Here is a 16,010-nt window from a genome sequence, read left to right on the forward strand (position 1 = left end):
TTTTGCTTCTAGGGAGACTTAACTATCATTGAACAAAATCCGCAGGTCTTTTCTTAACAAATAGTGGGATTTATAATAGATATAGAACTAAATCCTGTGCTCTATGTGGGTGAGGACTCCTACTGAAGTCAGCAGGATAGCTGCATCCTTTTAAAAGCAGCACAACTTATATAATATATTATATGCTGAAGTCAACAGGACTACTAGATGAGGACTAGTAAACATGTCAGGGAAGTCTAGCTCACAAATCAACTGTGTGTCATTCTTACTTTAATATCTAAACAGTGATAAATTAGTGGCATGTAACGAGGTGCTTATACATAAGCATTCCATAATTTTAAGCCTATTAGGATATTAGAGTTGAGTTGTGATCTTGAATGGGTTCGTTCATACTGTGCAAAAGCCAAGCAAACAATCCAAGTACTTGATGAACGAACAACAATGTCCGGGCTAAATCCTTGTTCTGCCGAGATCCTGTAATCATCCAAAAGGGCATTACACAAGTTCAATATATTCATTGTCTTGCTGCAATAAGCCAACAGGTGAACCATCTCCCACAAATGAAACTCATGGCAGTGAGGTTTTGACTAAAAGCATTGTTAAGACCTCTCTGTAACTATGAGATCCTAAGGCAGAAGGGATACTGGGTTGATGTGAATTCACTATTACCAAGGCAAGTCAGATTTGATACTTCATATGGACTAGGAAGACTTATAATAATTATAAATGGAGTTTTACCTGTTGGATTTGATTTAGTAAGTCTTTAGTGTTTTGGACCCAGCCTACTCAAAATACCACTGTTATCCTGAGGGAAAATTATGATAATTATGATTAGACAAGATGCTCAAAAAGCCAAAGACTGGTGGCAAGGAATTTTCCATGAAGAATCTGGAATGCTGAAACTTGATCTCCACTTTGAAACAACAGGACCAAAATTTGTTAATAAGATCAGTTACAAAGTTCATCCTTTTTCTTAGGTCCCTGGGGAAGTCAGGGACTGAGATACAATACGTAGGGCATGAGGGATGGTTTATTATTTTCATTACATTAGATAAATACTATCACGCGGAATCCATTCTGCATTGTATACAATGCATTTTGCAGATCTACTACAAAGTGTGTGCTAGTTGTGCACAGAATGGAAGATAAAAAGACAAATAAATGGATCTGTGAGCAAGTAAAACCTTTCATAACCTTCCACACTCCATAGGATTAAATTTACCCATGCCCATTCCTGAAGCTTGACTTCATCTGCAGCTGAACTCTATAACTGCAACATAAATTTCATCCCAAAGCTTCTCTTTGTCATTTCTGATTCCAGCATGAGATATGAGAAATGTATGGGAATATTAAAAATACAGCATATTGTTGGCCAGGATGTTGGGCCTACAGTTCTCAGTAAAAAACTAAGGCATGAAGCTCTCCTCTGATCACTGATAACTTCAATAGAAAAATAGCCAGAATGCTGATTTAAAAATGGAGAGCTGAAATGCTAGGGGCAGAAATTACACATAACCTGGTATAAGGGGTCAGAAACTGGTTCAAATCTGTAACACAGCAGTAGCTGAGTGCACATAAACTGCCTTCAATATGACTGAAACCAGTTTAAGATAAACCTGGGTGGATGTAGTATCACACTTACCTGATTTAGGTTAAATCAGTTTATTGAACTTCTCTGCCAGATCCCCTCCAGATTCAAGCTAACTCACAGTCCCCCAGCATCCCAGGATGCTTTGCACCTCCTCCACAACCCCTCCCCCCCAGGGTGGGCAGTCTAGTCTTGGCTCAAGCTGTCTGCTCCAGCCGAGTAAGGAGGTATGCTCTAGCGCCCCTCCTGCTTCTGGCCTGGGCCACTGCAGGCATGTGGCTGCATTTCCTGAATCGAAAGTGAATCTCTGCTCATTTACTTGTTGGTTGAATCTACGCAGCTTAGACCAACCTGCAAAGATTGAATCAATTCAGCCTCGGGCTTTTTGACTGTCTGTACTTAGCTTAAGAGAGCATATGGTCAACCAATCCGCATTACAACAGGTCTGGCTGAAATATTGGCCCTGCTTGCCACTAGCATAACCATGGAAATGTTGTCCAAAATCCAAGTGGCACGCCAATCCATCAATGAAAGCAAGCACTATACCGTTTATGTTGCTCTCCTTCTGTAATGTGCAGTTATTCACCTACTTCTGAGCTATCCTTTTTCTGAAAGGCAAAGATGTAGTCCTAAATATTTAACTAGCCACAAAACTATCTTGCATGTGTAAAATGGAATCAATTGAGTCATGCTTGCTATGGCACTGCAGCTGTGACAAAATTAATGAGCTGAACTATGTCAGAAAAGAGTGAAAACAAGCCATTTCCTGCACAGGGGCAAAAGCTAAGCTTAAATTTAGGCATATTTGGATAACTTCATATTAGAAGATCATATATAGCCCATCACAACAACAGCATAGGAAGTACAGGCTACCCAATTCTGAAATCTAAGATTTAGAGAACTGCTCAATATTGAATGACTATCCTCAGGGTATGGGCAAACAGACGCTATAGCTGGTTTAAAATGGGATTGGGAGTGCACATCAGCCGTAACAATTTAACTGTTAAGCCTGCCCGATACTGTCTTGACACAAGTGGAGCTAAACTGCCCTAACTTTGACCCAGAATGAAGAAATGATAATTGCTGGAGAAGTTTTGCTACCCTTGTAGCAGTACCAAATTATGCAGATGTCATTGCATTATAACAACTTGTATCAGTATCCTTTAATATTGATACACTTGTAATGTCTGTAAGGAAGCCTAAGGAAAGCTTAGTCCTTTGAATTACTTGCAGAAATCAATCATCTTAATGATACATACAATATCTGTGTGTGTACATGTGCATATTAAACAGAGAAATACATATGTGTGCGCGTTTTAAATAGAAGGCAATCAGGACTCGTAGTAGAGATGGTATCTTTTATTAGACCAACAAGATGTTTGTAAAAAAAGATTATTTAATTGCAAGCTTTTAAAGAATTTTTTTTTGCAAACATCATGTTGGTCTAATAAAAGATATCATCTCTACTACGAGTCCTGATTGCCTTTTCTTCTAGACCAGTACGGCTGCAACCTGGATACCTGACATATTAAATAGAGAAATACAAAGGTGCCGGAAGGGGGAGAAACTCCTTCATTCTCAAACACAGCCACTGTCCCAAGGCCCTGTGGGAAAAACTTGGTGTCCCATGTTGTCCTGAAAGAGTTCCAGTGACAATTTACCCTCTGGACTATGTCGGCATTTTAGGTGCATATCTTCCATAAAGCTCAAAATCTTGGAAGCAGCAAGATTTACAAACCCTATTCAAATCAAGTTACCTGATATGCCACCATTAAGGACTGTTAGTGGCACTTGATAATATAGATGCCACTATTTATATAAAGAAATATAACTAGCAATGCTAGCACTACTATCCCTCCATTGTGCCACTAATTGCATCACTATAAACATAATACTCTGGAAGAACAGTGAAGAGGGTTGTTTTTTTTTTGACACATCTACTGCAAGACACCACACTAAGGTGCAAAGGTTACTCTGTATTTACAATGCTGATGATACACACAACTCAGAAGTTTCCTGACCTAAAGTACAAACACAACATGAAAGGTGATATATCAAACTGACACTATCACAGGAAAAAGGAGGAAAAAAACCAAGAGAGCCCCAGATTTACACACAGTCTGCCTGCCTCGCACAAGTACAAATATCAAGCCACACAGACTTTGTGATATTGCTGCTTAAAAGATGCTGTGACACCACACAAGGACACACAAAAAAAGCTGTAACCAAATGAAAATAGCTCCCAAAACTACAACTTCATGCAAAGCAGAACAGATTTGGGGAATAGATTGAGGCATTTAAGACTCACCAGACTCAGTGAAAACAGAGGCCTCCCACCGTTTTTTTTCCCCTGCCTGACACCAATTCCAGCCTGCCTAGCTATTTATGGCCCCTTTCCATGCCTTTTTGTCACACTGCTGCATATACTTGAACCCTGTTCCTGAAACAATTCAAAGACCTTACACCCACTTGTGGACCCTCACCTCTTCATCTAAAAGAAAAAAAAAAAATCTAACCGCTAGGCTGTCCCACACTGAAACTTTTAATAAACCCAAAATTATAAACACAGAACAAACACAGCTTGACTTAAATATATGAATTTGCAAACAAAGCTGATCAGAAAATGCATTTTGCTCCCGCCTCAAATTTGCACAAAATATGTCACATTTCAGTCCAACCCTGGATTTCACAGTTTCTGCAAAATCTGCAAAACCATGACTTAGACAGAGGTATCAAAAGCAAACAGACCAGTGAGGCAAAAGGGAGCTCAAACTTCCCAGAGCAGCTAAGTCGGTACACTCCAGAACATCTGTTTACACTTGAGTTGGGTGTTTAAAGTGAAGTTCATAGCCACAAGATCTAGGCATATTTGTAAATTGAAATTAAAATTCTTGAGCACAATCCTGTAGCCAAGGGTTGAAATATGTGGCAAATTATGCTGCCCCGGGCATACAGAATACATGGGGCTCTGCAACTGTGACCATGCAGATTGCCAATCAAATTAATCTTTTAGCAGAGCATAATCAAGCAGCTGGGCCTGTGACTAATCCATCACAAACTGCCCCCTGAATTACAATGGTATTTGCATTTTCCCATTGAATCTACCTGTTACAGAATAAAATTAATTTTGTGGGACCTTCAAAAATAGTGCACGTGTGAGATTTCCAAAAGTTTTCACAAGTAAATCATGTTTAGTTCATTTGTATGAATAAATGGTATACTAGGGTGAAGTCACAAGTTTCACTTAGACCCTGCTAAGGGCACTTAAAATGTGAGCGTTCTCATGTTCAAAATCATTAACTTGTTCTAAGCATCTCAAAGTAACAAAGCCTTGCCTGAAACCTTGGCATGTGATACCAAGCTTGGGTTAGGGTAACTTCAGTCTGTTCTGTGGAGATAAAAAGAACAATTTGCAGTCCTTCAGTTTCCCATGATGCACTGGTTCCAGCTCTCTTCCCCTCCCAGTACAGAGATAGAACCCAGGTGTCCTGGCTTCTAGCCATGGCCCTGCTCACCAGCTCTCTACTGGCAAGTCAGAGTTGTGCAGTCAAGAAACGGTATCAATCCTTAACATGCAACTGTCCACAGCATATTCTAACTTTAACACCACTTAATATTCCATAGATTTAGCACACTCTAAATATAACATGTAATTATGTAACTTTACCCTTAGTTCATTTGCAGTAGCCGTAGTTCATTAAAAATATTTTTGCGTGCCTATCCTACCCAGAAAATTGTTGTAAAGTCTCCCCGAAATAATGTGATAAATCAGTCACATTCTCTAGAGTTGCAAACTATATCACTGTCCATTCAGAAAATAACCAAAACACTTTACAGGCTATATTCAATATGAATCTATCTGGCACCAATGAAATACCAGTAGAACGGGGATACAGGGTAACTGCTACACTGCACTAGTAACCCCACACGGCATATTACTCCTTTTTGGCTTCCCGACTAAGATCAAGCTTAGTAGATCGCAAAAAAAATGACCCGAATACAACCTAATATCTCAAAAAAAAAAAAGACAAAAACAAAACTCAAGTGTTTTCAAATCTCATGATTTCAGAGGGCCTCATGATTCAGGAGGTTTGAATGCTCAAGGTTAGCAGTACTGGGACATAGCTAGCATAGTACTCAGTTGGCAAATCAAAACCATTTTCCTGCCTGTGTTGATCAAGGAGAAAACACCTTGATAAAACAGAAAAGCAAAAAATATGTTTAGTTTGGGCTCGGCAGTGAATCTGGAATGGGTGCAGCTAGTGTCTCTAGGTCTACTGATTTCATAGATTTCATAGACATTAGGGCTGGAAGGGACCTCGGAAGATCATCGAGTCCAGCCCCCCGCCCAAAGGGCAGGAAGTCAGCTGGGGTCATAGGATCCCAGCAAGATAAGCATCCAGTTTCATCTTGAAGGTGTTCAATGAAGGCGCTTGAAAGACCTCCGGTGGCAGGCTGTTCCAGACCTTGGGGGCTCAGACAGTAAAGAAATTCTTCCTTATGTCCAGCCTGAAACGATCTTGTAGCAGTTTGTGACCATTCGACCTCGTCATCCCTTGGGGCGCTCTGGTGAACAAACGTTCCCCCAGATACTGGTGGTCACCCCTGATAAACTTGTAGGTGGCCATCAGATCACCCCTGAGCCTGCGCTTTTCCAGGCTAAAGAGCCCCAGGGCTCTCAGCCTGTCATCGTAGGGTCTGCTTCCCTGACCCCTGATCATGCGCATGGCTCTTCTCTGGACTCTCTCAAGCTTCTCCACATCCTTTTTGAATTGTGGAGCCCAAAACTGGACGCAGTACTCCAGCTGCGGCCTCACTAAGGCCAAGTACAGGGGGAGAATGACGTCCCGGGATTTGCTTGAGAAGCATCTATGGATGCAAGCCAGCGTTTTGGTCTCTTTACTAGCCACAGCATCACATTGTACTAGGCATACTGTTGTCATCAACCGCTGTCTTGATGTGTAACTTCATAGGCTCTATTACCTCTTTTGCGAAAGGACACGGCACCGAAGGAATCATTTACGATAAGGTTTATAAGGGACACTTTCCGAGTGGCATGCAGGAACTTTCTGGAAAAAAAAAATAGTTTCACTGGAATTGGACACACAGTTTCTACATGCCACTTTGAACTTGCAACCACTTTTATAGGGTAAGGCTATTTTTAATTGGCGAGGAAAAAAAAAATCATTTTTTTTCTTGCCCATTTCAAACACTTTGAATATTATAGGCTAAAACCTTGCCTAACTCAAGCAAGTAGTATACCAGAGGTGAAAAAGAAGAACTGTGAGAGTAAATTAAAAAGGATATGGCTCGCTGTCAATATTAATAACACTCTACAGTATCTAAATAACAGAAACAGCAAAAGGCGTATTTTGGCAGCTGTAATTACAGATAATGTTTGAATGACCCCATTAGAACAAAGGCATTAAAATAAGACAGTCATTTTATAAGGGATAAAATAAAAGCATTGATCAGAAATTATTATATAATCAAAACAGACGCGCACACACACAAAAGTTCTGCAGTGATATGTGCATCCATTTAGCACTAAATAAATCAGATTCCAAGTATTTTGAAAATATTAATGTTAATAACAAGAGGTTTGTAGTCACACTTCCTCCAAAGATTGTAAATTTGAACAACAGAATTTATCATGTGAGCACTGTATCATAATTTAATTTAACCATGAAACCAATTTCTGTCCTCAACATTTTATGTTTTATGGTATGAAACAGAACATTATTTGCTGTAATGTCGTTTATTTAACCTTAACCTGATGTGGTCCAACAGTGAATGCAGATACATTCAAAATGTTAATAATATGACACGCCATGCTGATTAAAATTTCAATTGTGTTTCCTCCATCTCCTTTGGAAAGTTAATGAATTAATGAATCTTTAAAGGACAGTCAGGGAGGCCTTAAAAAGAAGATGCCTTTTTGAGTAAGGAGAGAAAGTGGCAGATTACAACTTAATGGCTTCAGAATAATGGTAATTTCCCTATTTTCTTCACTTGCCTTAGCTCAGCTAATGGCTTCATTAGTGTCCACACTCTCCAACGAATAATAGAGGCCCATGTCACATCCATCTTAGTCACATCACAATAAAACCAGTTAAATACAATTCAGCTACCTGCCTTCTGCCAGTCTTTGCTATGAGGCAGAATTAGCAGCACAATCAATACAAGATCCTGTGTCTTAGATTTTTTGTTCCAAACAAGCAGCATATCAGGAGTATATGAAATGCTATTTAACTGGGGAACAGATTTTATGCTGATGAGACAACTAGAGCCAGTCAAAAAGGAGACAAAATAAAGGCAAGGTTGTTTTTTTTCTCACGCTATATTGATCCACCAATCAAAACAATAAAAATAATCCATCCCCGCGTGAGATCGAACTGTCAGATTAGCTCAAACTCAGCACAGTCATGTCACCTTCTCCCTGTTCAGCCTCTATGCCATTTCACAAACTGGGCTATTTAAGTAACTAAGGACCTTTCTGTTTTCAGGTGCATCTATCTGCAGTGAAAAGATTCTCATTAAACCAATTAAAACAGAACGGGCTAAATTTGGATGTAGCATAAGGGAATCCAAGTCCCCTAAAATAAATAACATCACAAATTAAGCTACATCTATTCAAGATCTCAACCTGACTCTGAAAACTATGTATATAAATAGAAATTAAGCTTGTTAAGGTATGTTGAAGGCATTTACTACCCAAAAGAGATTTAAACTCTTTACATGATGTTAATTTTTTTCTCATTACACATCTTTTGTATCACAGAACTATAAAAGCCTTTTTAAGAAAAGTGATTAAACATGGCAACATCTAATATACAAATATTACAATATGTTTGGCAAAATGCAATATATTTGGCAACATCTAATATACAAATAACAACATTTTCAGCTTTTTCATCTGTAGTTGATTCCCCATTGTGCAGGCTCTTAGTTATATTTGGCTAAATTACAGGTGACAGCTGATGGCCGGGTTGCACACACGTAACCACGAGCAACATTTGGCCCTTTGCAAGTACAAGGAAAAGTGCAAACAGCCCCAGGCAAAATGATGCTCTCCGCGGCACATGGCAGATCTTGGCCCCAATATTCAGTTCCATAATATTTCATGATGCCAAAAACAGTTATGGTCATGCAGAACTAGAGAACGCTGGAACTGAGGTCGCCAATCCAAAAGCAGAATTTTGCATGAAAAACTGCTCACTCTGAGCTGGTTCTCAATCCCACTTTTATCCGAGTCAGTCTCACAAAGTGGTAAACAAATTGCTTCTGATAATAATTTGCCATGGAAATTTTATGAATGCATGAGGTGCTGGACATTTACTTTACAGTTGTTGGTTGAATTCATTCTTCCGACAGCATAAATTTGAAGCAGCTGGGAATAACGAGGTTTAAACACATTATTAACTTAAAATATTATTTATATGCATCATTTTTTCCTGTGAGCTAAGGTTATATATAAACTGTTTTGTCAATCTTGTGAGTAACGTTGGATTAAGTGCAAATATTTTTTGCAGATGCTGTGCAATCCATTTTGATTAGACCATGATGGTGATGTCCCACTGGAACTAAGTTGCAACTGGATTCAAAGTCTTCTAACAAGGTGCTGAAAGGATTCTGTGCTCTGAATTTCTGCGCGCGCAACTTGACTCGAATGAGATTTCTTCATAATGGAGCCCTTCAAAAATGGAAGAACAGCACAGAGCATGGGTGACTGGTGCCTCCTGAGTCTGGGGAGACACCAGATCGCTGACATGGGGGTCCCCCACCACCGATCAACGATGTGGGGAGGGTACCCCAGCAGCCGATTGCCGAGCCAGAGGCGAAACCGGAAGTGCACTTCTGCTTGTGCTTCCGGTTTTGGGGCTGGGTTTCCAGGGGGTGCATGGCCAATCTTAGAGGGTGAACGTGCACCCGTGTGCACCCCCTACACGTTGCCAATGCCACAGAGGAATTCTCCTATTAACATTATTACTAACGGTTTGCAATATGGCACTGCTAAAGGTTCCAAAAGAGACTGGGTTTGTAGCGCTAAAGATGCAACATAATGAGAGCAGCACTTGCCCTGGAGAGCCAAAATACGAGTCCAGCCTCTAAGGAATCTAACAAACCTTAAGTCTTGAGCTTGTGTTTTCAACCAGCTACCTAACTTTGAGATTTTACCTTTTCATCTTTCCTCTGACACGCTGAAGCCTGTTGATATTAAGGAAAAGACTCCTACGGGCTTGAGTTGCTTTCAGGTCACGCTTCTCATTCCACTTTTTTTATTTCATATGCGCCTTTGTTTTCCCAGGCGGGATGCTAAACACCTAGGCATCAAGCTGCCCAGCAAAGATAACCACTGGTATTTACATGGGTGGATCCAGGATTTCAGAAAGGGGGATGACTACCCAGCTTCCTCACCTTTCAAACCGGGGTGGGCAGACCATGCTTCAGAAGCAGCAGCAGGGACTTCAGGTCTCTCAAGTCAGCATGTATCGTCCCTTCCCCTTCACTTCCCCTCCATGCTCAGCAACATGTTCCCTCCTCCGCTTCCATTCCTCCCTCCAATACCCACCGCTGTGGCTGTCCCCAGCTGGCCCAAGGTGGCTGGGTGGAGTAGTGGGGGGAAACGGAAGAGGCAGATTGCAGAGTTGTTCCTGCCTACTCCAAACTGGTCTGTACATGGAGCTCAGCTTGGCTAGAGATAGCAGCAGCAGTGGGCCCGTTTCCTTCCTCTGCATCTGCTCTTGGGCTATTAAGGAAGACAGGGAACTGAGCAGGGAGGAGAGACCCAGCTGCTACGGCCACTGTCCCTGGCTGAGCCCAGTTGAAGTGGGCAGGAGTGGCTCTGGAGCTCTCCTCATCCCCCCGTTCTTGCTCCTAGGACAGCCAGAGACAGCGGTAGCAGTGGATGGGGAGGGAAGGGGAAGTGCTGCTGAGCACAGAGAGAAAGGAAAGGGGAAATTCTTATTTGCTTCTGGCTATTGCCCCCACAGTATGGTCTACTAAAAGAGGGCTGCATCCGCAGCCCTGCATCCCCTTGGATCTAGCCTGAGTATCTGTAAAGCCCTTCTGCCTTGGTGTAGTTTGGCCAACAATATTTCTGCAGGAGGTTTATCAACATAGACAATAAGATTTCCCTTTTCTTGACCGTACAAGGGAACTTTGCCACTGAAGGAATGTACCCAAAATACTTCATAGATTTCATAGACATTAGGGCTGGAAGGGACCTCGGGAGATCATCGAGTCCAGCCCCCTGCCCCAGGGGCAGGAAGGGGTCAAAGGATCTCAGCAAGATAAACGTCCAAATTTCTCTACTTGCCTAGAGAAAGTTGCTTCTTGCATTTTTTCTTTCAAACCACATCAGCCTGAACCCTCTATATGTTCTACCGTAAAAGGAAGTCAGCATCTATCAACACACATGACACATTTGCTGGCTGGTTTCATGGTATCAAAAAAAAAAAAAAAAAAAAAAAAAAAAAATTGCCTCAAGGTAATTATTCATTTAGATACTCCTGCTGATGCTGCCACACTGGATGCCCATTAAACAGCTGCTGGCTCCTCCTTTACAATCATCACCATTCAATGTTTTAGGGGGCCTCTCTTTATTGTAACATGCCAAAAAGAAGAAAAGCTTCTCCATTGCCCGAAGCATAAATATTAGTGCAAGACGTGAGGAATCTGAATGGCATTGGAATGTACTAAATCCAACAAATTTATGGAGAAAACCTGGGACAAAATTTTCTATCGTCATATTTTGAAACACAGAATAGTTCATGCCTGACTGTTAAAGGAATTTCTCCCAGTTCCTGGTCTTATGGTCTACTTTAGTGGTTTTCAACTTGTGGTCCACAAATCCCTAGGGGTCCAAAGACTATGTTTAAGGGGTCTGTGAAAGATGACTACAATCAATCAAAAGTATGTGAATACCCACACTTACAATTCAAAGGAGTCCACATCTCCATTCAAAAATTTTTATGGGTTCACAAATGAAAAAGGTTGAAAACCACTAATCTACTTGCATCAAAGTGAGCCTGTTCCCTCACTGGATCTCCTTATTCACTTATACTAAGCTCTTTGTGGCCAAGATAATATGTTTATCACATGCACATATTATAATGGGGCCCTGATTTTAATCTGGGTTGCAGATCTGAAGGACAGCCAAGAACTATACAGTCTTCTAGTACAGGACTATCCAACTTCTTGCCAGGGGCCACATGCCCGGATGGGTCACACAAGCAGGGATCACAGGACCATCCAGGCTGCAAACCACCTATGGACACCTCCCATCTCCCACTTCGCCATTCATGGTGCCCATCTCACCTTCAGCTACCTGTCTGCAGGCTTCCCTGGCACTGCTCCTCACACTATCACACCCCTCCCCCCCAACAATGCAGGAGGTGTTGGAGGAGGAAGGATGGGCACTGAGACCGGTGTCACAAGGGCAACAGTAGCCAGGTGGGAGCCTCCACAGGCCTCCAACTCTGATCTAGTGCAAACTCCTAGTCTCACCCAACCCAGGTATGTACATTCTGGCCTGTACATATACTATGGCCTTTTACGTGCATCTGTATCATTATCACCATCATTACTACGGTTGCAGGATTTGGATTCTCCAGCATTTTAGCAAACCAGTTTCAGGTCACCTTTTTTCTCAACTTGATTTCAACTAATCCTGGATGAAAATCAGGGTGTAATTTCTGGGAACATTTCCACTAATATTCTATTCTGTTTTTCATTACCAAAATGTACGGGGGGAGGAGGGAGTTTGTCAAGCCTGTATATTTCTCAAATTACCAACAGACTCAATAAAGACTTAAACAAAAAAAAAAGAGAGAGAAAAAGCAAACACCCCTCCCACCCCAAACATTCAACCGTTCCAGTTCTAAGGGGTGCATTTAAACTCATGGGTCATTGGTGCCTCCCAAGTCTGGGGCGGCACCAGTGAGGCATGACCGGGGGGGGGGTCCCCCAACAGCCAGCAGTGTCGATTGGGGGGGGGGGCCCCCAGCAGCCAGTCACCAAGTGGAGCCAATTTTAGCAGGGACACAAGCACTCTCCGTGCCCCCCTACCAGCACCAGAGCACTCGCTGCCGTCAGGGGGGTCACCAGTGCTTCGGGGGGGGGCAAGGGCCCCCCATGCTCCCATGTGTCACCTATGTTTAAACTTACCCTTACCAGTTCAGGTCAACTCACTGTACACTCATTGCAGCTGTGTAAGCTTCTGTTTCTTTCCCTCCCACTAAATACCTATAGGAAGAGTATCTCTTTGCAAGGCAAAGATGCCAGAGGAAGAACACAACTTTCAGGTGAGTTACTCAGGAAAGATGCATTTGCCACTTTTCTTTTTAATTTACCCCCAAACTAGATTTACACAGAGTTCAGGTCCCCTCAGAGAGGCCTGATTAGTATGCAAGCACACTATCTGCCTAAACTCTGCTTTTCTGATTAAAGTTTTGTATTTAATTAAAATTGTCCTTAATTAAAATGCAAATATTCTAGGACTTCAACAATAAATTGTTTACACTAGACTGAGAAACAGCCCTCAAAGGCTTTGGAAAAATAGTTTCCATTGCAAGCTGTATATTCAAACTTCACTGCTCAGTGAAAATGGGCAAAGATCCCTTTTTTTTTTCTCCTGTTGGCTTAATCTGTTCTAAACAAATGTGACAACATCCCAATCTGTATCTAGAATTCATGCGGAGAACAATTCCCAAAGTTACTGGCTGTTCAGCAGACAATTAGGCCAGTTCAAAATATCTTTTGTATTTTAAACAATTCCTTCAGCTAGTTTTGCTGAATGATATTTATGCCACAATAAGCTGAAACACAAATATTGCCTTTAATGAGTGAAAAAAAAAAAAGTCTTCATGATAGCTCATGTGTGTGTGTATCTGCAAGGGACCCGTCTGCATTATCTTTGACCAGAAACATCCCCTAAGAGGTTAGAAAATAGCTTCTCTGTTTACAGAAGAGAGGGTTTGGATATAGCAGATATATAGTCTTCTCACTCCGTTCTTTAAACATGCACAAAAAAAGATGTCACACCTCAGGTTTTGATTTGCAGCAAGCCTGAGTGTATACTTTTCAGCACCAACAATAGCTTTCTATGTGAAGTGTTTTGACTGGAAGGTGAATTGCATTTATGACCAATTCATAACCATCCTCTACTGGGGATAAAATTGACCCATTGCAGTTAATGTGACTTAAGCTCTCAAAAAGACAACTATTATTTGAAAACCTCAACTCTCTTTCCAGGGAAACCTAAAATCTGGCTCCAGCAACATCAGTGCAATAACAAAGACCACAATTAAGTATGGTCTGCAAGAAAACCCACTGACTTCAAGTTTTATTTTAAAACCACACCGTTTAAAAAAAATTAACGGAGTAAAAGGAGCAGTCTTTAGGAAGATTTACAATTTATTAAAAATTGCCGTGTGACACTCATCATCATTTTACTATTCAAATACTGAAGTCTACTGATTTAAGTTAAACAAAAAAAAAAGTGCTATTTAAAAGAGTTTGCAAAATCCATTTAAAGAAGCCAGTAAAACAAATCATCTGTTCAAACTTTTAACTGAAAGCACTAGTTACAATAATGGTATAAATATGACCCCAATGGAAGTCTCATAAAGTATTCCCTTTCTTTCAGAGAAATTCCTAGAAAGACCACTTGCTATAAATTTGAATTTCCTAAATTCACTGCAGATCTGAGAAACTAAAATGAAATAAATTACCGCAGTTTGACACTATCTCCTTCATCATAGTAATTCCAGATTTCAGTAGAAAAGCTATTACTTAACTTGTGCACCATAATTTACGCACTCTTTTACACGATAATTTTTGATCCAAGAAAAGATTCATTTTCCTTTTATAATTACCCTGTGTCAAAGTGTTTAACCTTTGCATTTGAAAAACTGGATCTGGATTCTTTCTAGAAGCAGATGTCAAGTGCTCGATTCTGCTCAGCAACGCAGAGCAAGAGTAATACTACACGGCTCTAACTACACGAAAGCAGCGGGCAATGAAAGAATGTTGCAAAGTGAATCAAAATTAAAAATGGGTGCACTGAGGCTCATATTAAATTAGGTCCTGATACTGCATGATTGGGCCCCTGCATGATCTGTCGCCTCATAAACTAGGGTTGGGTATTTGACCAGTCCAAAAAAGTTTGGTTGCTTGGCCAGTCAAATAGCGGTCAGGAATGGTAACAAAAAATGCCAACACATCCAAATGATACCTAGAAAAAGCACAAGAAATGTGTCAAAACCAGTTAAAAAAATCGTATTTCTGTCAAGAAAACGATAAAATGTAGGGGTTGTTTTTATAAAATTGCTGTAAGTTTTGACCAGCCAAAAAATACGTAGTTAACTGACCAGTCAAATGACAATATTTGATCGGTCAATTGACCAGCTTATGACTATCATAAACCTGGTGGCAGGAAACTGAAAATAAATGGTGGGTTTTTGTAATACGGTGTTTGATGTTTTAAATGCCTGTTAAAATACCTACCTATAGAATTATACAGAAAGATTTCTCAAGTATTGCCATTTCTAGGCATGCATTTGTCACTTTAATGCAATTTTTTGTCCCGAATAAAACGCCATATCAAGTTCACTGACCTTATTTCTGGGTTTTTCCATTGCAGTACATATTGTTAAATAAATCTTTACAGAGTGCACAATAGTGTCGCCTACAACCAATTACCATCATCAATTGCTTTGTAAACACTCCACAATAAAACAATTTATTTTAGTGAATAAAATCCATGTCAGTCCAACATTAAGTTTAAATATAGCATGGGATCCACCTAAACCACAGTAGTGCTTAATTGCTACTCAATTTGCATAATTTATACAAATTAATGTAGACTCAATAATTAGCATTTTTATATGGTTTATTGGAATCTAAAAAAGGCATGACAGTATAGGTCTCATAGCAATCTGAACGTGCTTAAATGATATTTTTGGGAGTCACTGTCAGCGTGACTTAGCGGCTTACCAAAAAAAGGGGGGGGAAGGGGGAAGGAAGATTTATAAAAAAATAAATAAAATCCAAAGCAAAACACCGGCACCACTCTGTACATTGTGCCTCTCATCACTCTAAATCTAAATTTGAATTTGGTGGTTTTCCAGTGGTACTGCAAAAAAAAAAAAAAAAAAGCAATAGTCTAGGTGTCTCATTAAAACCTAAATTTACTTAACCAGACGACACTTATTTGGTGAAGTTGTGCTCTTTTATAAAGTGATGCTTTCAATGCATATGAAAGGCTTAGGGCTGGTCAGAAAACACATGCTTCTGTAGGATTAAAGCAGCTGCCCTACCAGCTTCCTGACAGATCCCCAGTGTTCAAGTGAGGCACCCCATCCTGCATCATAATAATCATCTTGCATCCTCACATCCCTTCATTTCCTGATCTCCCAGA

At 40.6% G+C, this 16,010-nt stretch overlaps 1 protein-coding gene across 4 annotated transcripts in view; it reads right to left on the bottom strand.

Moving 5' to 3' along the window:
• The window catches only part of AFF2 (ALF transcription elongation factor 2), a 530,167-nt gene that overhangs the window by 364,371 nt on the left and 149,786 nt on the right, over positions 1 to 16,010 (bottom strand). Inside the window, exon 2 of one of the 4 annotated variants that reach the window (XM_059732874.1) lies at positions 6,572 to 6,657. The exons of the other annotated variants lie outside the window; for them this stretch is intronic. The gene's annotated coding sequence lies outside the window, so the exon portion shown is untranslated. The remainder of the gene's footprint in view (positions 1 to 6,571; positions 6,658 to 16,010) is intronic. 4 annotated transcript variants of the gene reach the window in all.

The sequence above is a fragment of the Alligator mississippiensis genome, chromosome 8, assembly GCF_030867095.1.
Source record: "Alligator mississippiensis isolate rAllMis1 chromosome 8, rAllMis1, whole genome shotgun sequence".
NCBI classification, from domain to species: Eukaryota; Metazoa; Chordata; order Crocodylia; family Alligatoridae; genus Alligator; species Alligator mississippiensis.